Below are 12,012 nucleotides of genomic sequence, written 5' to 3' on the forward strand. Positions count from 1 at the left end.
TATAGATGACATACTTATTTTTTGGGAGGGGGACACTGCTCTTTTCTCCGACTTCATGGATATCATCAACACTAATCATATTGGGATGAAATTCACCTACACTATACACACAAATGAAATTAACTTCTTGGACCTAAAAATTTCCCTGGATCCTGGTGGGGCAGTACAAACTAATATCTACAGAAAAGAAACTGCAACAAACAGTTTCCTGCATTGGGGAAGCTTCCATCCGCCGGCCCTCAAAAAAGGTATTCCTATCGGACAGTACTTGAGAGCAAAAAGAAACTGCTCTGAAGAAACCACCTTCCAATTAGAATGTGATACACTATATAAAAAGTTCCTCGCGCGCGGATACCCAAAGAAAACCCTGCATAGAGCCTATGCTAGGGCTAGGGCAACATCGAGGGATGATCTGCTACATGGAAAAAAGGAGAATGATAAATCCATTCCGGCTGTTAATAAACCATCTTCCCTCATAAGATGCATAGGGAATTTTGATAATTGCTCATATCAAATTAAAAATATCTTAAAGAGACACTGGTCTATTTTACTAACAGACAGTGACATTTGTGACACAATCTCTGATACTCCCAACATCACTTATCGGAGAGGTAAGAACCTCCGTGAATATCTAACACATAGTCACTATTCGAGACCATTAACTGAACAAAAAACGTGGCTTCCGCCCCCAATACAGGGCTCCTTTCCCTGTGGCAGATGCTCCTTTTGCCCTTTGATGCCGACGACCAAAACCTTTTCCAACCCAGTTGATGGGAGGATCTTTACCATAAAACAATTCATTAATTGTCAAAGTAGTGGTATCGTTTATGCCGCACAGTGCCCCTGCCCAAAATTATACGTGGGCAAGACCATTCAACAACTCCGCAGAAGGATCTCGAAGCACAAAAGTACGATCAATATGAAGGAGGATACACCTCTCTCTAAACATATTAGACTTCACCACCAAGGAAACATCAATGCTCTTAAATTTTGGGGCATCACCCAAGTTAAGCTGGGTCCCAGAGCTGGGAATCTTGATAAAAAACTATTGCAAGAAGAAGCAAAATGGATTCATAGGCTCAGATCCCTAAGCCCAAATGGGCTAAATGAAGGATTCACCTTTGCAGCCTTTCTATAATCGCCCTAATTTCTAATGCCACAATTGGTATACATATGTATATATATATATATATATATATATATATATATATTGACAGCTGTCATCTGGTCATTAAGACCAATGCTTATCTTCATTGAAAAAAGAGACAATATATTTCTACATTGACTATTCAAGTAGTCTATTATGTCCATTGGACTAATTGTCCGTCCCTGTGGTCTTCTCCCCTCCTTCCTTTACTTGAACCAATACAGTGAGGCTGAGCCGTATTCCTTGTGGAAGTATAGGTGGACTTGTAATATAGAAAATATATGCATTTATTATAATACGTACCCCATCGGTAGGAGAACTCCCTGCTGATGCATTCACGAAGTGCCTAGACATGCGCACTAAAACTTCGGAGTACTTAGTTAAATATGACTGCGAATACGGTACCATTATGTTCCTAACACACTCAGACCCCTATTTCAGATACTGTCCAAGTCATCTCTGGACGTTCAACCAAGCCTGTCTGTGGTCATGTTACCTGTAAACGTGATCTGCATCCTGGTAGGCTATTTATACTTTCTTTATAGTGGTCAAACTAGATGGTATATCTCTATTACAGAGATTCATCTAGTGATCTCTTTTTTCTAAGTGCCTAGACATGCGCACATGCAGCTACCAATCTTGAAAATCGACTAAGATCATCGGTGCCTCTTGTACGCAGGCGCCGAAAACAGTGTCAAAGCAAGAAAATTTACTAAGTCCAGCCGTGCTGCTAGTGCCCATGCGCACTTAACACAGCCCTATTAGTCACACATACGGCTCACATATTGGCCAATACATGTGTCAATCTCTCACTGTGGAGGCTCGGTCTTTGTACTGAGCTCCAATTGGTTCTTACACAGGTGAACCCTGTGTGAGGATAATCGCAAACTTTTAAAGGGACTGACAATCTACACGCGCGCTCACTAGCCCCGTTTTGATCCCCTGAGGACGCTGTGTTGACAGTGAAACATGTCGGGGGGGCTAAATCTATTATTTTAAAAAGCCTAACCTGCTTGGCAATTCTGAGCACGCATACCACATCGTATCCACTATAGCTCGGCAGTCTGCAGCTGCTGACACGAGACTTGGCAACTGAGTATTTTACACTCCGTCTGGCAACACATGCAGACCGAGTGAATACAGAGCGTGTGCTGAAGCAATATTGGCTACTAATTTTAACCGTTTGTGCTGAGTGTTATGTCCCCATGGACATCTTTAATAGCAAAATAATAAAAGTTATATTTTAACCACATTGTTTAGCAATTGGGAAATTGGTTTCAATGTGCTCTAGGCACATCTTGTTCCCTCTATATTCAACATATACCTGCCAATTGCTAGGGTCTCCTAGTATCCGTCCCCATACATAGCTCCTTGTGATTGGAGCAAACGAGCGACGATCAACGAGCCGTGTTAGAGGACCTTAACTTCAGAAAAGTCAAGATAAGGCTTTTTCTACAACACTACAATTGTTCTTTTTACGGCCAGGAAGACTAAAGAAATTAAAACACAGGAATGGTGGGATATGTTTTAAATGTATTTATTGAGAAGAGCCTCCCAGGGTTTTTTTTTAATTTAAATTCTGACTGGTGAGGGTTAAAGAGGCTCTGTTACCAGATTCTCAAATCCCTATCTCCTATTGCATGTGATCGGCGCTGCAATGTAGATAGCAGTAACGTGTTTTTTTTAAAAAAAACGTTCATTTCTGGCCAAGTTATGAGCAATTTTATATATATGCAAATGAGCTTTGAAATGGACAACTGGGCGTGTTTTTTTTTTCGTATGTCCAACTGGGCGTGTATTGTGTTTTTAACTGGGCGTGTTTACTTGTTTTACTAACTGGGCGGTGTGAATAGAAGTGTATGATGCTGACGAATCCGTAATCAATGAGCATCATGCACTCCTCTCCGTTCATTTACACAGCACATAGTGTTCTTACTAGAACGATGTGCAGCCACATACACAAGTGTCCTGATAATGAATACACATGACCATCCAGCCTGGACGTCATGTGTATTCAGAATCCTGACAGAATCTTTTCTGTGAGATTTCCAGCAAGGGAAACGAAATCTCGTTTACCTCGTAATCTCGCGAGATTACGCGTGGCTTGCTGGAATCTCACAGAAAAGATTCAGAAGTGTCAGGATTCTGAATACACATGACGTTCAGGTAAGAACACTATGTGCAGTGTAAATGAATAGAGAGGAGTGCATGATGCTGATTGGTCACTGATTCGTCAGCATCATACACTTCTATTCACAACGCCCAGTTAGTAAAACGAGTAAACACGCCCAGTTAAAAACACAATACACGCCCAGTTGGACATACGAAAAAAAACACGCCCAGTTGTCCATTTCAAAGCTCATTTGCATATATATATAAAATTGCTCATAACTTGGCCAAAAATGAATGTTTTAAAAAAAAACAAACGTTACTGTTCTCTACATTGCAGCGCCGATCACATGCAATAGGGATTTGAGAATCTGGTGACAGAGCCTCTTTAATATAAGGAAATATGCAGACATCCAAAGCCTCCATGCTCTAGGGCAGTGCCACCATATATGAAGCACGTTCCCAAGTACCTAACATCCTCGAAAGTAGAACCCGGATGCTGCCCTGGCTATACGGGCAGGGATCAAGTACTACCTCATGAGGTTCTTGATATTGGTTTCAAGCATCACTACAAATGGTCAGGTACTGGATCGTACACGGCTCTTCCCGATACTCCTCTTGACTGTGGGGGATAGCTGCATCTTTTTTTACTGGCTAACACTAAGCCACGCCTTCGTAATAGACGTCGTCAAACAGATAACAGACTCTTTCACCATTTTATTAAAAATAAAAAGTGGATCATCGATGTAATCCAACGAATCTACAACGTAGTCCAAACGGTCCAGTGGGACCTGCAAAACAAAAAAAAATAAAAGTTAGTAATATGCCGCTGCTTCTTCATTCCTTACTCCTACTGTGAATCGCCATATAGTTACACGGCGGTTCACAGTAGGAGCAACGGTGCTTGCCGCTGATCCTTCAAAACAGCCGACTATCAGCTGTTTTAAAGGAACAGTGGCGAGTACCGCTTCTCTGTCGAGCACCCCCCCCCAAACATGCAACCACGCCACACACACAGACCCCCACACACGAAACCATGCACCACACACCTTACCTGCATGTTTGAGGGGGAGGGGGGGGGCGTTCTGTGTGGGGGCACTCGAAAAAGCAGCGGTGCTCGCCGCTTATTAGCGGCTGTGAAGGATAAGCAGCGCTCGTGTGCCGCTGATTCTTCATAGCTGCCAATCTGCTATTTTAAAGGAACAGCAGCGAGCACAGCTGCTCCGTCTGGTGCCCCGCCTCACACAAACCACACACATACACACCCCCCCCCCCCCCGATTAACGACACATACAGACATGGAATACGGCACATACAGTACCATAGTGAATGCGAACGGGGCCCGTTCCATCCACTATGCTGTACGCCGTCTGTGGGAACGGCGCATGCGCCGCTCCCACACAGACCAAGTTGAACTGTGCGACGTCCGGCGCCATTTTCCTGTGGACCGGAAGTCGCGGCCGGACAATAAGATTACTACTTCCGGTCGCGGCTTCCGGACTTGTGCACTTGGAGCGGGAGGGAGCGGACGGACCGGAGGGAGCGGCGGCTGGAGCAGGTAAGTTATTTCTGTGTATGTAAGTGTTTTACTATGTGTTTACTAGTGTATGTAAACCTACTACACTGTGTGTTAGCTCAAAAAATGGCGACACACAGTGTAGGAGGTTTGACCGTTCAATCCCCTCGTTTCTCCCGGCACTAGCCAGGATAAAGGAGGGGGCGGGATTCTGAGAGCTCACTAGAGCGAGTGAGTTTTCTCAAATTTTGCAGCATAAAGCAATGTGGTTGCTTTACCACATGCAATGCTGCAATTTTGGGAATTGCTCCATCTAGTGCCCAGCACTGGGAAATATTATAAATTAGAATCTAATCTATAATATTTCCTGACTCGAGAAAAAAATTAGAACACTGTTTAATCACCTATACACTAATTGTTTAACTAAACAAAATATAAATTTTTTTCTAGCGTCACATTCCCTTTAAGGTAGTGACCATTGAGTGAAGCAAGATATTTAGTGCAATGGTTTTGGCATGGTTGACTACCAGACCTGAGATTAACCCACATTCCCAATTTTTTTTTTTTTTAGTCGATCTAGTCATATGAGGGCTAGTTTTTTGCGGGATGAGTTGTATTTTTTTTTATGCCACTATTGCCACATAGTGTACTGGAAAACTGCAAAAAAAATTATTGTTTGAGTTGGAATGGGGAAAAACCCAGTGATACCGCCATTGGTTTTTGGGCTTTGTTTTTTTTACGGCCTTCACCATGTGGTAAAAACGACATGATAACTTTATTCTGTGGGTCAATACGATTATGGCGATACCACATTTATATAGTTTTTTTTATGTTTTACTACATTTTATATTGAAAAAACGAATTTGTTCTGTCACTATATTCTGAGCGCTATAACATTTTTATTTTTGCGTGACAAGCTGTAGTTCAGGTAGATATGAGTTTTTGATCACTTTTTATTCCTTTTCTTGTGGGTGATGAGGTGACCAAAAAACAGGTATTTTGGTATTTCTCCATTCTTTTAATTTTCGTGGTTTTTTTTTCAACTTCGTTCACCGTGCGAGTTAAATGTTATATTGTAATAGTTTGGACTTTTACGGATGCGGCGATACCAGTTCTGTAAAAAAAAGAAAATAATTGCTTTTGGAGGAAAAACAAGCTTTTCAATATTTTTTAAACAGTATTTTACTTTTTATTAGTCCCCCTAAGGGACGTGAACCAGCGATCGATCGCTTCCACGAAATACTGCAATACTAATATATTGCAGTATATCGTAATTTTTAACATGGCTCTATTAAGGCCTGCCTCTGGCAGGACTTAATTGGAGCACAAAATGGCAGCCCTAGGGGCCTTTATTAGGACCCCAGGCTGCCATAACAACCATTGATGCCCCGCAATCGTGTCGTAAGGGCTGATGGGACGTCAGAGGGGTCCGCCCCCTGTTTCTAGTGGCTTAGATGCTGTGGTCGCTATTGACCGTGGCATCTAAGGGGTTAAACTAGTGGGATCCCGCATGTTGCAGTAAAGTGTCGGCTGTTTCATACAGCCGTCACGCTCAGCTTATGGGCCCACTCTATACTTCACTCCTCCCCCCAGCCTCTCCGTATATACACAGCGGATGTGAGGAAGAGCAAGAATTTTAGCTAGTAATATAACGTCTATATTAAGGTAATTGGGCAGTAGTTGGTCCAACTGAAGTGGTCAGGTTTTGGGATTACAGAGATAGACGCAGTTAACGTGGAGTTTGCGGCCTCACCTCTCAAAACATAGGCATACATTTTATAATACAAAGCAGGGAAGCCGTCTGGGTCTGGCCTCTTAATTTTCCACATTTTAATGGCAGCCTCTACCATTTCAGGGAAAGTCTCTTGTCTTAAAAGTCAGCCAAGACAGAACCCTTTAGGAAGTGCCCGGCCCTTGTTATGATGGATAAATTATGGTGGGACATAAAAAATAAATGGAAAGTAGAGGGGAGATTTGTCTTTAGTCTTATATGGGATAATGTTTATTTCCCAGAACTTAATACAATTTTGAATATTAAATATTGGGATAGAAAGGGTATCCTGTGCATTGAGCAATGAGTAGAGAGTGGTGTCTTGTTGGATTTTGAGACTTTATATAGAAAATTTAAACTGGGAAAAGGAGGCTGGTTCTACTTTATACAGTTATACCGTCTTTTGGTCAGAAGAACAAGGAGCAATGAGGATTGTGGAAGTTCCAGATTTTGTTAGACTAATGATGAAATCATCCTCCAATAAAAAGTTGTCGTCCAAACGATATAAATTATCCCTTTCAGGACCAAGGTCATTTTGGCCCTTGAGGACCAGCCCCATTTTTTTCAAATCTGACGTGTCATTTTATGTGGTAATAACTCTGGAATGCTTTTGCCTATTCAAGCGATTCTGAGATTGTTTTCTCGTGACATATTGTACTTTATGTTGATGGAAAAATTTGGTCAATAAATTCATAGCTTACTTTTGAAAAAATACCAAAATGTAAAGAAAATTTGCAAAAATTATAATTTTTCTAATTTTAAATGTATCTACTTGTAAAACAGATAGCAACAAATTTGTGTGGTATTACTAAGTAACATACCCCATATGTCTACTTTATATTTGCATTGTTTTTTGAACATTATTTTATTTTTCTAGGACGTTACAAGGCTTAGAACTTAGCAGGAATTTCTCACATTTTCAAGAACATTTCAAAAGGCAATTTTTCAAGGACCAGTTCAGTTCTGAAGTGGCTTTGAGGGCCTTATGTACTACATAGACCCCATAAATCACCCCATTTTCAAAACGGCACCCTCAAAGTATTCAAAACAGCATTCAGAAAGTTTATTAACCCTTTAAGCGTTTCACAGGAATTAAAGCAAAGTAGAGGTGTAATTTACAAATTTCATTTTTTTGGCCGAAATTAATTTGTAATACATTTTTTCTCTGTAACACAGAAGGTTTTACCAGAGAAACGCAACTCCAATATTTATTGCCCAGATTCTGCAGTTTTTAGAAACAGCCCACATGTGGCTCTAGTGTGGTAATGGACTGAAGCACAGGCCTCAGAAGCAAAGGAGCATCTTTGTGGATTTTGGGGTCTCCTTTTTTTAGAATATATTTTAGGCACCATGTCAGGTTTGAAGAGGTCTTGTGGTGCCAAAACAGTAGAAACTCTATGAAAATCTACTTTTTTTCTGAAAAAATATAAAAAAAAATAATTTTTACAAGGAATAAAGAATAAAAAGCACACGAAAACTTGTAAAGCTATTTCTCCCGATTACGGCAATACCCCATATGTGGTAATACACTGTTGTTTGGACCCACGTCAGAGCTCAGAAGGGAAGGAGCGCCATTTGGAGCGGAGATTTTGCTTGGTAATAGTTCTGTTTGGGGTTTTGCTGGTATTTCAGTTTATAATGTTGGGGCATATGTAAGCTGGGCAGAGTACATCAGGGCATAATAAGAGGGTAAAATAATGCGGTAAATAAATAATAATTCATAGATATGTGGCTGGTATCGCACTTTTGGAACGCTCTGCACAATTTCTGTCGCTATATTCTGAGTACCAGAACTTTTTTCTCCACTGGAGCCGTGCGAAGGCTTATTTGTTACGTTACAATCTGTAGTTTTCATTGGTACAATTTTCGGGTACATGTGATTTTTTTTGATCACTTTTTATTCGATTTTTTTGGCAAGCAAAGTGACAAAAAAACATACCGTATTTTTCGGACTATGAGACGCGGTTTTTAGCAAGAATAAATCTTGCTAAAAAGTCCCTGCGTCTTATAGTCCGCAGTCAAGGGACCCGGCATCGCCGGGCGCCATGACCGCGTCATTACTTAACCCCTTCCCGACCCATGACGTGCCAGCACATCATGGTGTTGGAGGGGGTTGATGTATGGAGCAGGCTCACGCGCTGAGCCCACTCCATACACTGCAGCTGTCAGCTTCTGCCTAAAATGTTTGTCTGCGCGTCTCTGCGACCATGCAGTCACATGGCACTTCCGGCGATGCGGTGCTTATCATCATGGCCGTTATGCGCCGATTTGCGGTTTTCCCACAGGTGAGAACCTCATTCTCTTGTGCTCCCGGTACCTCTATAAAAGCCCCCTTGATTTTAACGCAGTCAGCCTTCTGACGAAGCCGGTCCCAGGCGAAACGTGCGTCGAGGTGCTCTTTGTTTCTGTGCCATATCTAGGCTGATGTCCATCTCCTTTCACCATGTCTATAGGTATGCTTTATTCTCCTTGGTGATATGCCTTTTCCCTATTTGATAGCTTTCCAAATAGGGCTGTATATACATACATAAGTTTGCCCACTGTCAAAGACTTGAACAGTCTAGAATTTTTAGGTTAGGTTAATTTTACCAGTGAGAGATAGATTATATAAAAAAAAAATAAGAAAATCACATTGTCAAAATTATATATATTTATTTGCATTGTGCACAGAGAAATAAGTATTTGATCCCTTTGGCAAACAAGACTTAATACTTGGTGGCAAAACCCTTGTTGGCAAGCACTACACTCAGACGTTTTTTGTAGTTGATGATGAGGTTTGCACACATGTTAGATGGAATTTTGGCCCACTCCTCTTTGCAGATCATCTGTAAATCATTAAGATTTCGAGGCTGTCGCTTGGCAACTCGGATCTTCAGCTCCCTCCATAAGTTTTCGATGGGATTAAGGTCTGGAGACTGGCTAGGCCACTCCATGACCTTAATGTGCTTCTTTTTGAACCACTCCTTTGTTGCCTTGGCTGTATGTTTCGGGTCATTGTCGTGCTGGAAGACCCAGCCACGAGCCATTTTTAATGTCCTGGTGGAGGGAAGGAGGTTGTCACTCAGGATTTGACGGTACATGGCTCCATCCATTCTCCCATTGATGCGGTGCAGTAATCCTGTGCCCTTAGCAGAGAAACACCCCCAAAACATAATGTTTCCACCTCCATGCTTGACAGTGGGGACGGTGTTCTTTGGGTTATAGGCAGCATTTCTCTTCCTCCAAACACGGCGAGTTGAGTTAATGCCAAAGAGCTCAATTTTAGTCTCATCTGACCATAGCACCTTCTCCCAATCACTCTCAGAATCATCCAGATGTTCATTTGCAAACTTCAGACGGGCCTGTACATGTGCCTTCTTGAGCAGGGGGACCTTGCGGGCACTGCAGGATTTTAATCCATTACGGCGTAATGTGTTACCAATGGTTTTCTTGGTGCCTGTGGTCCCAGCTGCCTTGAGATCATTAACAAGTTCCCCCCGTGTAGTTTTCGGCTGAGCTCTCACCTTCCTCAGGATCAAGGATACCCCACGAGGTGAGATTTTGCATGGAGCCCCAGATCGATGTCGATTGACAGTCATTTTGTATGTCTTCCATTTTCTTACTATTGCACCAACAGTTGTCTCCTTCTCACCCAGCGTCTTACTTATGGTTTTGTAGCCCATTCCAGCCTTGTGCAGGTCTATGATCTTGTCCCTGACATCCTTAGAAAGCTCTTTGGTCTTGCCCATGTTGTAGAGGTTAGAGTCAGACTGATTAATTGAGTCTGTGGACAGGAGTCTTTTATACAGGTGACCATGTAAGACAGCTGTCTTTAATGCAGGCACCAAGTTGATTTGGAGTGTGTAACTGGTCTGGAGGAGGCTGAACTCTTAATGGTTGGTAGCGGATCAAATACTTATTTCTCTGTGCACAATGCAATAAAATATATATAATTTTGACTATGTGATTTTCTGTTTTTTTTTTTTAAATATAATCTATCTCTCACTCGTAAAATTAACCTAGCCTAAAAATTCTAGACTGTTCATGTCTTTGACAGTGGACAAACTTACAATATCAGCAAGGGATCAAATACTTATTTCCTTCACTGTATATATACTTACCTATAGTTATTTTTGCTTGGGCTGTGTATTCATGCTGTTTTTTACAGCTGCACATGTCCTTTATATTACATGGTGTCTATGTGTATTTGGCATCATTTCCTCTAGATAGGTTATTCTGTATACCCTCAGGTATTATTACATCTATACCACTCTGATGCTGTTCTTGGAATCTGACTTATTTTACCATTGTTAATATTTCTGTTATCACGTATCGTTATTCATTATGTACCAATAAAGATTTATATATTTTATGAAGATACGTGTCAGTTATACATTCATAGGTATAAATATTGGGTGCTATGTCCCCTTTGTTTTTTGGTTACGCTGCTGTAACGGCCAGGAACAGCAATTTCGCTGTTCCTGGCAGTTTAAAGGGGTTGTGCCATAAAACACATGCATCCCCTATCCACAGGATAGGGGATACATGTGTGATCGATAGTGAGAATGGGGAACGAAAGCTACCAAGAGCGCTGCACGAGAAGCTGTGACTTAGGCGTTCTGTGTCCGGCAGCTTCTTAGAGATCAATGGGATTCTTCTGCGCATGCGCGAGCGACTCTCCATTGATCTCTATGGAGCTGTGGAACAGATAAGCCGGACACAGAATCCGGAAGTCCAGGCTTCTCATGTAGCGCTCTGGGTGACTTTCGGTCCCCTGTTCTCCTTATCGCTGGGGGTCCGAGCAGTGGGACCACCAGCGATCTCACATGTAGCCCCTATCCTGTGGATAGGGGATAAATGTGTTTTATGGCAAACCCCTTTAACTAGTTAAATGCCGTGGTCAATAGCGACCGCAGCATTTATAGGGTTTTTTTCTATGAAGGACATTTATGACATATCCACAGGATGCAGGACCCGCACCTATCTCTAGAACGGGGCCCCCTAAACCCCGTTCTAGTTTTCTGTGCTCTCCCGGCCACTTGATTGTATGTGGAGTTACTGAAACAGCGTAACTCTCGGAGCTGCGCTGTTTCCGTAACTCCCATAGAAATAAAGAGTATTTACGGAAGCAGCGTAGCTTCCATGCTTCGCTGCTTCCGTAACTGCCATTCACTACTAGTTTAAAAATGTAAAACATCAAAATAGTTTTTTTGGTCACCTTAGTGCTTAAAATATGAAATAAAGAAAAAAGTGATCCAAAAAATCGTATGTACCAAAAAATGGTGCCAACAAAACTACAGCTCGTCCCGCAAAAAATAAGCCCTCACACCGCTCAATCGATGAAAAAAATATTTTAAAAAACGTTGGCTCTCAGAATGTGGTGAAACAGAATAAATTATTTTTTAACAAAATTTTTTCCCTATTTTCTGTTTAAAACCTGGGTGCGTCTTATGGTCAGATGCGTCTTATACTCCGAAAAATACGGTACAT

Source organism: Rhinoderma darwinii, chromosome 1 (genome assembly GCF_050947455.1).
Source record: "Rhinoderma darwinii isolate aRhiDar2 chromosome 1, aRhiDar2.hap1, whole genome shotgun sequence".
NCBI classification, from domain to species: domain Eukaryota; kingdom Metazoa; phylum Chordata; class Amphibia; order Anura; family Rhinodermatidae; genus Rhinoderma; species Rhinoderma darwinii.